Source organism: Petaurus breviceps, unplaced genomic scaffold (assembly GCF_028583685.1).
Source record: "Petaurus breviceps papuanus isolate PSGF00001 unplaced genomic scaffold, PetGlider_PUasm1.0 188, whole genome shotgun sequence".
Taxonomy (NCBI): domain Eukaryota; kingdom Metazoa; phylum Chordata; class Mammalia; order Diprotodontia; family Petauridae; genus Petaurus; species Petaurus breviceps.
The window spans coordinates 40,539,526-40,548,021 of record NW_027185804.1 but is presented as its reverse complement, the minus strand read 5'-3'; the positions used below and the strand labels follow the sequence as shown (position 1 = coordinate 40,548,021).

The following is an 8,496-nucleotide window of genomic DNA, read 5'->3' as shown; positions in this document are numbered from 1 at the left end:
TATGTATATGTCATTCCCTTCCTAAGCCAAATTCAATGAGAGTAAGGTTGACTCATTCTCTTTTGCCTTTCTGTTATTCCCCTCCATTGTAATAGTTTTCCCTTGCCTCTTGCACATGAAATAATTTACCACATTCTGTGTCTCCCCATATGCTCTCATTATAATCCTCTCTCACCTCCCAATTTCACTTTTTAAGTATCATCCCTTCCTATTCACTTGGTCTTTTGCCCTCTCTCTATGTACACATACATACACACACTCACATATATATTCATGTGCACATATACCATCCTATATAGATATATGCATGTATACATATATATGTATATGCACTTATATTCCCTTCAACTCTTCTCATACTGAGAAAATTTTCATAAGTTACAATCATCATTTATCCATACAGGAATATAAATAGTTTGACTGATAAGTTCATTATAATTTCTTTTCCCTATTTAGACCCTCATACTTCTCTTTCTTCTTGTATGTGAATGTCAAATTTTCTATTGACATCTGTTTTTTTTTTCATCATGAATGCTTGAAAGTCCTCTATTTCATTGAATTACCGTATTCTTCTATTCATTGGCTTTTTGAACCCCATTTGCCATTTGAGTTAGTCTATTTTTAAGGTGTTATTTTCTTGTCAGGTTGTTGATTCTCTTTTCATGATTTTCTTGAATCATTCTCATTTCTCTTCCCAATTTTTCTTCCACTTCTCTTATTTGGCTTTCAAAATCTTTCTTAAGCTCCTCTATCACCTGTAACCAACTCATATTTTTCTTGGAAGTTTTGGCTGCTGGAGTTTTGACTTTGTTGTCTTCCTCCTGTTCCATGCTTTGAGCCTTTTTGTCCCCAAAAGAGGAATCCAAAGTTAGATTGCTGTGCTTGTCTTGCTTCCTTTGCTTGCTCATGTTGCCATGCAATTACTTGACTTTTGAGCTTTTTGCCACAGTAGAACTCTGCTTCCCGAGAGAAGAGCTTTGTCCCAAATTGAAGGTGTTATCGCAGTTACCAGAGCTATTAGTTGTGTGCCCGCCTTGAAACCTCCACCTGCTATGGCATCTGGTCACGCACCCCAGGACTTCCACCCTAGACAGTGATCCAGATCCAAGCAGGTTAAAGCAAGAATGATTGTTCCTCAGACTAACTGCTAGATCTCCCTATAGTTTGCAGACCAGGAGCTCTGAAGCAGCCATGACTGCAGTGGTGGCTGCATGGCCTTTGTGCCTCAGCTGCTTCTCCCTTTCAGAGTCAGAAGCCAAACCACACTCCTAGACCCCCTATTTCCACTAAATCTTTACTGACCTCTCACTTTGTCTTTGGCATTTATGGGGTGATAATTCTAGAAACTGCCACAGCTATTGTTGATCTACTCTCCTGAAGTCCCTCCAGCTGGAGGCTGATCAGGGCACCCTGAGGCTAAAACTGGGGTCTGGACTCTGCTCCCAGCATGCTCCCAAGGACCATTCCTCTCCACCTGTTAGACTTCCTTCAGTGGGAGGTTTGTTTTTCTCTCTCATGTTGTGGGTTTTGTAGACCTTAAGTTTGATTAGAGTCATTTTTTATAGGTATTTGATGTGGTTATGGAGGAAGCATATGGAGTTTTCCTACTTCTATGCCACCATCTGACTCCACCCCCTCATCAAATTCATATAAAGCCAAGTTTAGTCCTACAAAGTGGTTATTACAATTCTTGCAGCATAATAATGGTTTAATAAATATTGCTATTTTGATAAATTGTAGGGTGGAAAAACAGATTCTTAACCATCTTCCCTTTCAACATGAAAAATTCTATCTCAAAGATTGGCTTCCAAATTATTTATTTTATTATTGATTATGGTAATAAAACAAAATAAAACATGTTTGTGCATCGAACATCAAATCTGTTCCGTACACCTTGCTCTTCCTTTGTAAAAGCACTTTTCCTGCTGGTCAACTAAGATGTGTCTTGTTGGGATTCGTCCTGGCCTGCACCTTAACCCCTACACAGCCACACCCAAACCCTTCCTCTAGAACTCTCAAGTCTACAGCTGCTTACACGATTTCAGGATTTCATCCTGTGGCAAGATCCTTTGGGTTTTCAGGGTCTTAGGGAGAGATTGAGGCAGCTAGGGTTTACTCTTGGCAACTGGGAGTTCAGGTGGTTGATTTTTAAATATGCAGGCTGTGGATTGGTAGGCCCAGAATTAGCTGCTGCTAGCATGGGCCCTGTGATTTCTCTTACCCCCCTCTGACAGATCCCCTGTCCTGAGGTGAGAAATCTGGAAATTGCCCCTCCAGTGAATAAATAAGCTAGCCCAGGCTCTCTCTGCCTTATCTCTGGTTGGGTCTCGGCTCTGTGCTGGTGCAGCCCAGAAGCTCCAGGCTTCCCCTGCCCAGGCCCCGTACAAACCTTGCTAGACTGAAAATCTGAAATGCTCCATCTCCCAATATGTTCTGCCACTACAAAATCCATTCAGATTCAATTTTTACAGGTTACTGAAGGCAGTCTCTGAGGATTTTAGCTGAGTTCCTGCTTTCACTCACCATTCGTGTTATCTTAAACTCACGTAGAGACTCCCCTAAATTTAGTAAAGGCTGCTCTGAAAATATGGAGAACTGTGGAAAGGAAGGGATGTAGTAGTGATGTGCTCATCACAACATTTTCTAGAATAGAAGCAGGGAAAGGATTTTGGAAGGAAGAATTGGTGGAATACCAGATCCAAACGCTGCTCCAAAACAATGGCACCAATCAATGAAAATGACAATACATAAATACTTATGAAAAATGTGTGTAGGAGATTTCCAGAAAAAAGCAAGTGTGAGGGATGAAGGCAAGTCAAGCCTCTTTTCATAATTATGAATTTTCCAAAGAGGAAAGGAATCAAAGCAAATCATAGAAATAAGGGAACTGACCATAAAAAGACCATATAAATAATCAATTTTAAATCAATAAGCATTTATTAAGTGGCTTTTAAATGTCAGGCACTGGCATAAAGCAGAGTGTCAAAGAAAAATGTATACTTGTGAGCAAATATTTTTTTTTAAAGAAGCCAACATAATTAATAAATGGTTTTGGATAAAAAAGGATTTCATGACTTAAAGGACAAGAATACAATAAATTGTATTACAGAACCAGAAATAGTGTAATAACTTCAAAAAATAGTATAGAAGGACAATGAAAGAATGAAATAAAAAAAAATTAATGGAGATAATGAATCAGCCTGAATTTTTTAAAGCAGTTTTCTAGGCACATGGACAGAAATCAAATTCACTCCCAGAAAACTTATAAATTAATAATAATTATAGACTTATAAATTAATTGAAAAGACAAGCATGCATATATATTTAGGATATATAAAAATAAAATCAATACAAGTTATTTATATTCAAGGAAATTGGAGTGGAAAGGTACTCGGATTTGCAGGGATAAGCAAAGGCTTCCTACAGGAATTGAGTTTATTCTGCATAAGGAAGGAAGTAATTTTATGAACACAGGGGCAGAAGGGGCATATTTCAGGAATGGAGAAATTATTCTCCAATGACTTTCAGGCATGAGATGGTGCAGGATTTGGGAGGAGCAGCAAAGGTCACTTTGCCTAAATTGTAGAGTGTGGTTATGAGAGTAAAGCCAATATTTCTGGAAAGGTAGACTGAGGGCTAGATTGTGAAGAGATTTTCAATATATACAAAAAAAGCTTATACGTTATCCTAGAGCTAGTAAGAAGCCAGTGTAGGTGATGGATTGGGTAGTGATGTGATTTGATCTGTGATTAAGGGGGAAAAAGTCCTTTGGCAAGAAAATGGAGGATGGATTGGTATAGGAAGACTTGAGGAAGAGAGACAGATTAGGAAGTAACTGAAAGTGTCTATGCCAGAGGTTCTAGCTGTTGTTGTGGTTTGTTTGTTCATTTTTGGTCTCGGGATCACTTTACAACACTTTTATTGAGGTCTCCAAAGTGAGCTTATGTTTATTAGACCCTCTGATTCAAACAACATTTTGGGAGTATTTGAGTTTGGTTGGTATCTGATAAAGTAAAGACAAGCATATATGATATCTATCTATCTATCTATCTATCTATCTATCTATCTATCTATCTATCTATCTCTATCATCTCTTTCTCTCTCTCTCTATCCGTCTGTCTGTCGTCTTTCTATCTGTATGCATATGTACGCATATATATTTGTGTGTGTGTGTGTGTTTTTGTGTATGTGTGTGGGGGTGCAATTCAAATAGAAATGGTAAGATTTAGCAACTGACTGGATATGGGAAGGGAGGAAAGATGGAGGGACAGAAAATGGAGAATTGAGAATAATTCCAAGTTTACAAACCTGGGAAACTGGAAGGATAGTCGTGCCTTCACAATAGACAAGATCAATACAAAAGTGAGAGGACTCTGACATTTATTAAGATATTTTAAATGAAGATTTCAAACATGTGGATATCTTAGACATGATTTTGACTGCCTTCAACAACAACAAAAAATCAGAAATTATGGAGGCAGTTTAATTGATTCCCCAAAGCCTCACAGTAGGAAGTCAGAACTGGCATTCCAAGAGAGTTCCTTTATCTTTAATTCCACGGCTTTTACATTACTTTGAAAACAAGACAAGTGGTTCTCAAACTAAACAAGCAGGGAATTTATTTAAATTTTCAGATTAGCCAATTAGAATGTTGGCAACACAATCTATTTAGGTTATCACCAAGGAAGATTCCACAAAAGGGCAATAATTAAATATTTTAAACTAGCCCCAATTTTTATGGGAAATGTTCCAAATTTGTTTCATGTATGGAAGAAAAGGGTTATCTCTGTGGCATATTAAACCATGGTTTGAAAGACCTGATTCCAAGACAAAAGATGCAGTGTGAAAACATGAGGAAACTACTTCATTCTAATAATCTTTATACAAACTAGCATAACCTTTTGTATTTTCCAGCCTGACAAAAATGAAAAAAAATCTTTATCCGCTCCATTGTGTATGTGTGTGTACGTCTGTATGTGTGTCACAAGCTCTTCTGTTCATTTTATTGGTCTCATTTTTCCTTTATATCACTGACTGCCTAGCACATTGGGAAGTTAGCATGTATTTTTAAAATCAAATTACTTTTCACCCTTGTCATTTTTTATGTAATCTCTACTTATTTGGAACAAAACTATTATCAGAATGATTAAGTATTTCTTTTTGTATATCACAGAGAGGCCGTTATGATTGCCATTATTTATCATTAGTCATCAGGGCAACTAGATGGTCCAGTGGATAGAACAGGGGTCTAGAGTCAGGAGGACATGAGTTCTATGTGGCCTCTGATAATCCCTAGCTAGGTGATGCTAGGCAGGTCATGTTAGCCTTTTTGTCTCAATTTCCTTTTCATAATATGGACTAGAGAAGGAAATGACAAAGTGCCCTAGTATCTTTGCTGAGAACAAGTCAAGCTCTTCCCCCTCACTCCAGCCATGGATGCTTCAGGCTCCAAGGTGCAGAGCGTGCTGACCCTGGAGTCTAGTGCCGGGCTCATGGATGCTGCTGCTGCTGCTGCTGCTGCTGCTGCTGCTGCTGCTGCTGAGGCTGCAGCCACAGCCACCACCAGCTCAGGCTGTTGCTCTGACCCCAGGCCCAGCCTGAGCCTGCCCCTAGGGCTTCATGGGGAGAAGCAGTATTTGTGCCAGATCGAGCCCATCCTCTGTTATGTGTTCAAGAAGGACCAGAGGGCACTGGCTCAGTGTCAGTAGTCAGATTGCAAGCCTGCAACAATCTCTGAGATGAATTTCCTTTCCTGACAACCAAGTCTGTGTTCTGAAAGGGTGCACTGGAAGAGATGCTGTGGTTTATTAAGGGTTCCACAAATGCTAAGGAGCTCTCTGTCAAAGGAGTGAAAATGTGGAATGCCAGTGGATCTCAAGACTTTTTGGACCAGCAGGGATTCACTGCCAGGGAGAAGGAGATTTAGGGCCAGTGTGCGGCTTTCAGTGCAGACATTTTGGGGCAGAATACAAAGAGATGAACACAGATTATTCCCGAAGTAGTGTACCAAGTATAAAAAGCCATTGTCACTATTACAACCAACCCTGATGACTTCGGGATCATGCGTGCTTGGAATCCTAAAGATCTTCCTCTGATGGCACTGCCTCCTTGCCACACTCTCTGCCTGTCCTATGTACTGAATGGTGAGCTTTCTTGTCAGCCATACCAGCGATCTGGAGACATGGTGTGATAGTAATGGCATTTAAAGATTCCCCCTGTATTTGCTTGGTTTTCAAATCGATTGTGTTAAAACCCAGAGCTTGTTAATCCCACCTGTGGGATGGACTTGTTGATGTGAAAAGAAAGTCCTGAACTGGGAGGAGCTGGTGACATAGATTTGGAGAGACAAGAGAGAGGCAGAAGAAACTTTTTTTTTGGAAGCAGCACCTCGTGGAGAAAGAGGCTAAGAGAATTGCTGGTGGCCGCTTTGAATTGCCCTGGACTTTTGAGACCTGCCCCCTGAGCTGCCAAGGACTGAGGAGACATGGCTGTTTTGCTGGTACTTTGTCTGTCTGTTTCGATGTTGTTTTGCCAGATTTGTCCACTGGTGAAAGACAGTCCTGTTGTTGAAGAAGTCCTGGAACCTGGCTTTTGGTTAAGAAGCCCTGAGACTATCCTGCAGACAGAGAGTGAATACTGTCCACTGGTGAAGGACAGTGCTGTTGTTGCAGGGGTCTGGAGACTGTCCTGCAGACAGAGTGAATACTGTCCACTGGTGAAGGACAGTGCTGTTGTTGCAGTAATGTACTGTAACACCAAGGAAAGGCAACTTCCCAAGGTTCAAAATACCAGTATAGGTGCTCTCCATTTTATTCAGTGACAAACCAAGAACAGAGAAGGTCAAAACATGACATCATTCCAAATACAGCATTTACTAAGTGTGATTAAATAATCTCCAAGTACTACCCCTTCCCAGGACCTTCCAATCATTCAATCAATTACAAAGTCTCTGTTCTAAATACTACTCCACCCCTAGGCTGTACCTTCATTTAGTCCACCACAAAGCCCCTCTTCTCAAATGGAGATTAGTTTCCAAACATAAGTAAACTACATTCATTTGTTCAACCACAGAACACAAAAAGGTCAAAAGTTCCCCACCCCTGGATCACAATTGAATCTACCCCAGAGTTACATCAAGTTTAAGCTCAGCACTTAATACCCAAATGGAAGTCTTTTCTTCATCTTGACACGAGGCAAGTTCTCAGCAATCTTAGTACCTGGGGAGACAAGGCTTAGCAAGGCCATAAGATACATTGCCAGTCCCTTCATGAATTCATCCTCTGTCTGTAGAACAGTCCTAGAACCCCTGAAAACATTAGCAAAACCCTCTCCCAGGATTTCTGTAAACATACAACAAGAAAATCCTTCTTCAGGGCTTCTGAACCAACAGAAAGGTTCCCAGACCCCTGCAACAACAGCACTGTCCTTCACCAGTGGACAGTATTCACTCTGTCTGCAGGACAGTCTCCAGACCCCTGCAACAACAGCACTGTCCTTCACCAGTGGACAGTATTCACTCTCTGCCTGCAGGACAGTCTCAGGGCTTCTTAACCAAAAGCCAGGTTCCAGGACTTCTTCAACAACAGGACTGTCTTTCACCAGTGGACAAATCTGGCAAAACAACATTGAAACAGACAGACAAAGTACCAGCAAAACAGCCATGTCTCCTCAGTCCTTGGCGGCTCAGGGGGCAGGTCTCAAAAGTCCAGGGCAATTCAAAGCAGCCACCAGCAATTCTCTTAGCCTCTCTCTCCACGAGGTGCTGCTTCCAAAAAAAAAGTTTCTTCTGCCTCTCTCTTGTCTCTCCAAATCTACGGTCACCAGCTCCTCCCAGTTCAGGACTTTCTTTTCACATCAACAAGTCCATCCCACAGGTGGGATTAACAAGCTCTGGGTTTTAACACAATCAATTTGAAAACCAAGCCAATACAGGGGGAATCTTTAAATGCCATTACTATCACACATGGGCCTTGGGGGGGCTGTTCCACATTGCCACTTACTCCTTGCTCACCTACAAGATTGCTCCCATCAGAGGCCTGGAGCCAGGTGATTTTGTCCACCCTCTGGGAGATGCTCATATATACTGAATCATATTGAGCCACTGAAATTCAGCTTCAGTGAGAACCCAGATCTTTTCCTAAGCTCAAAATTCTTGGAAAAATTGAAACCATTTCTGATTTCAAGGTTGAGGATTCCTGATTGAAGACTACAGCCCTTACCCAGATATTAAAATGGAGACGGCCTTCTAAAGGAGCCTGATGCCCAGCCAAAAATGTGTTTTATCTTTTCCAGGATACTCTGTAGACTCTATATTGTTCCAAAGCATCCTTGTATTGGCAAACAGGATGTAGTTTATATCATATACAAGATATGATAAAGGGTTAGGAGTGGAGAAAATCTGATTCACCCTGAGACAAATTCAGGTGCTCACAGATCCGTTATCTTACACACACACACACACACACACACACACACACACACACACACACACACACA

The 8,496-nt window shown here is 40.9% G+C and overlaps 1 pseudogene; it reads left to right on the top strand.

Moving 5' to 3' along the window:
* Positions 1-5,432: 5,432 nt before the first annotated feature.
* LOC138163334 (thymidylate synthase pseudogene) lies at positions 5,433-8,249 on the top strand (annotated as a pseudogene).
* The last annotated feature ends 247 nt before the right edge of the window (positions 8,250-8,496 follow it).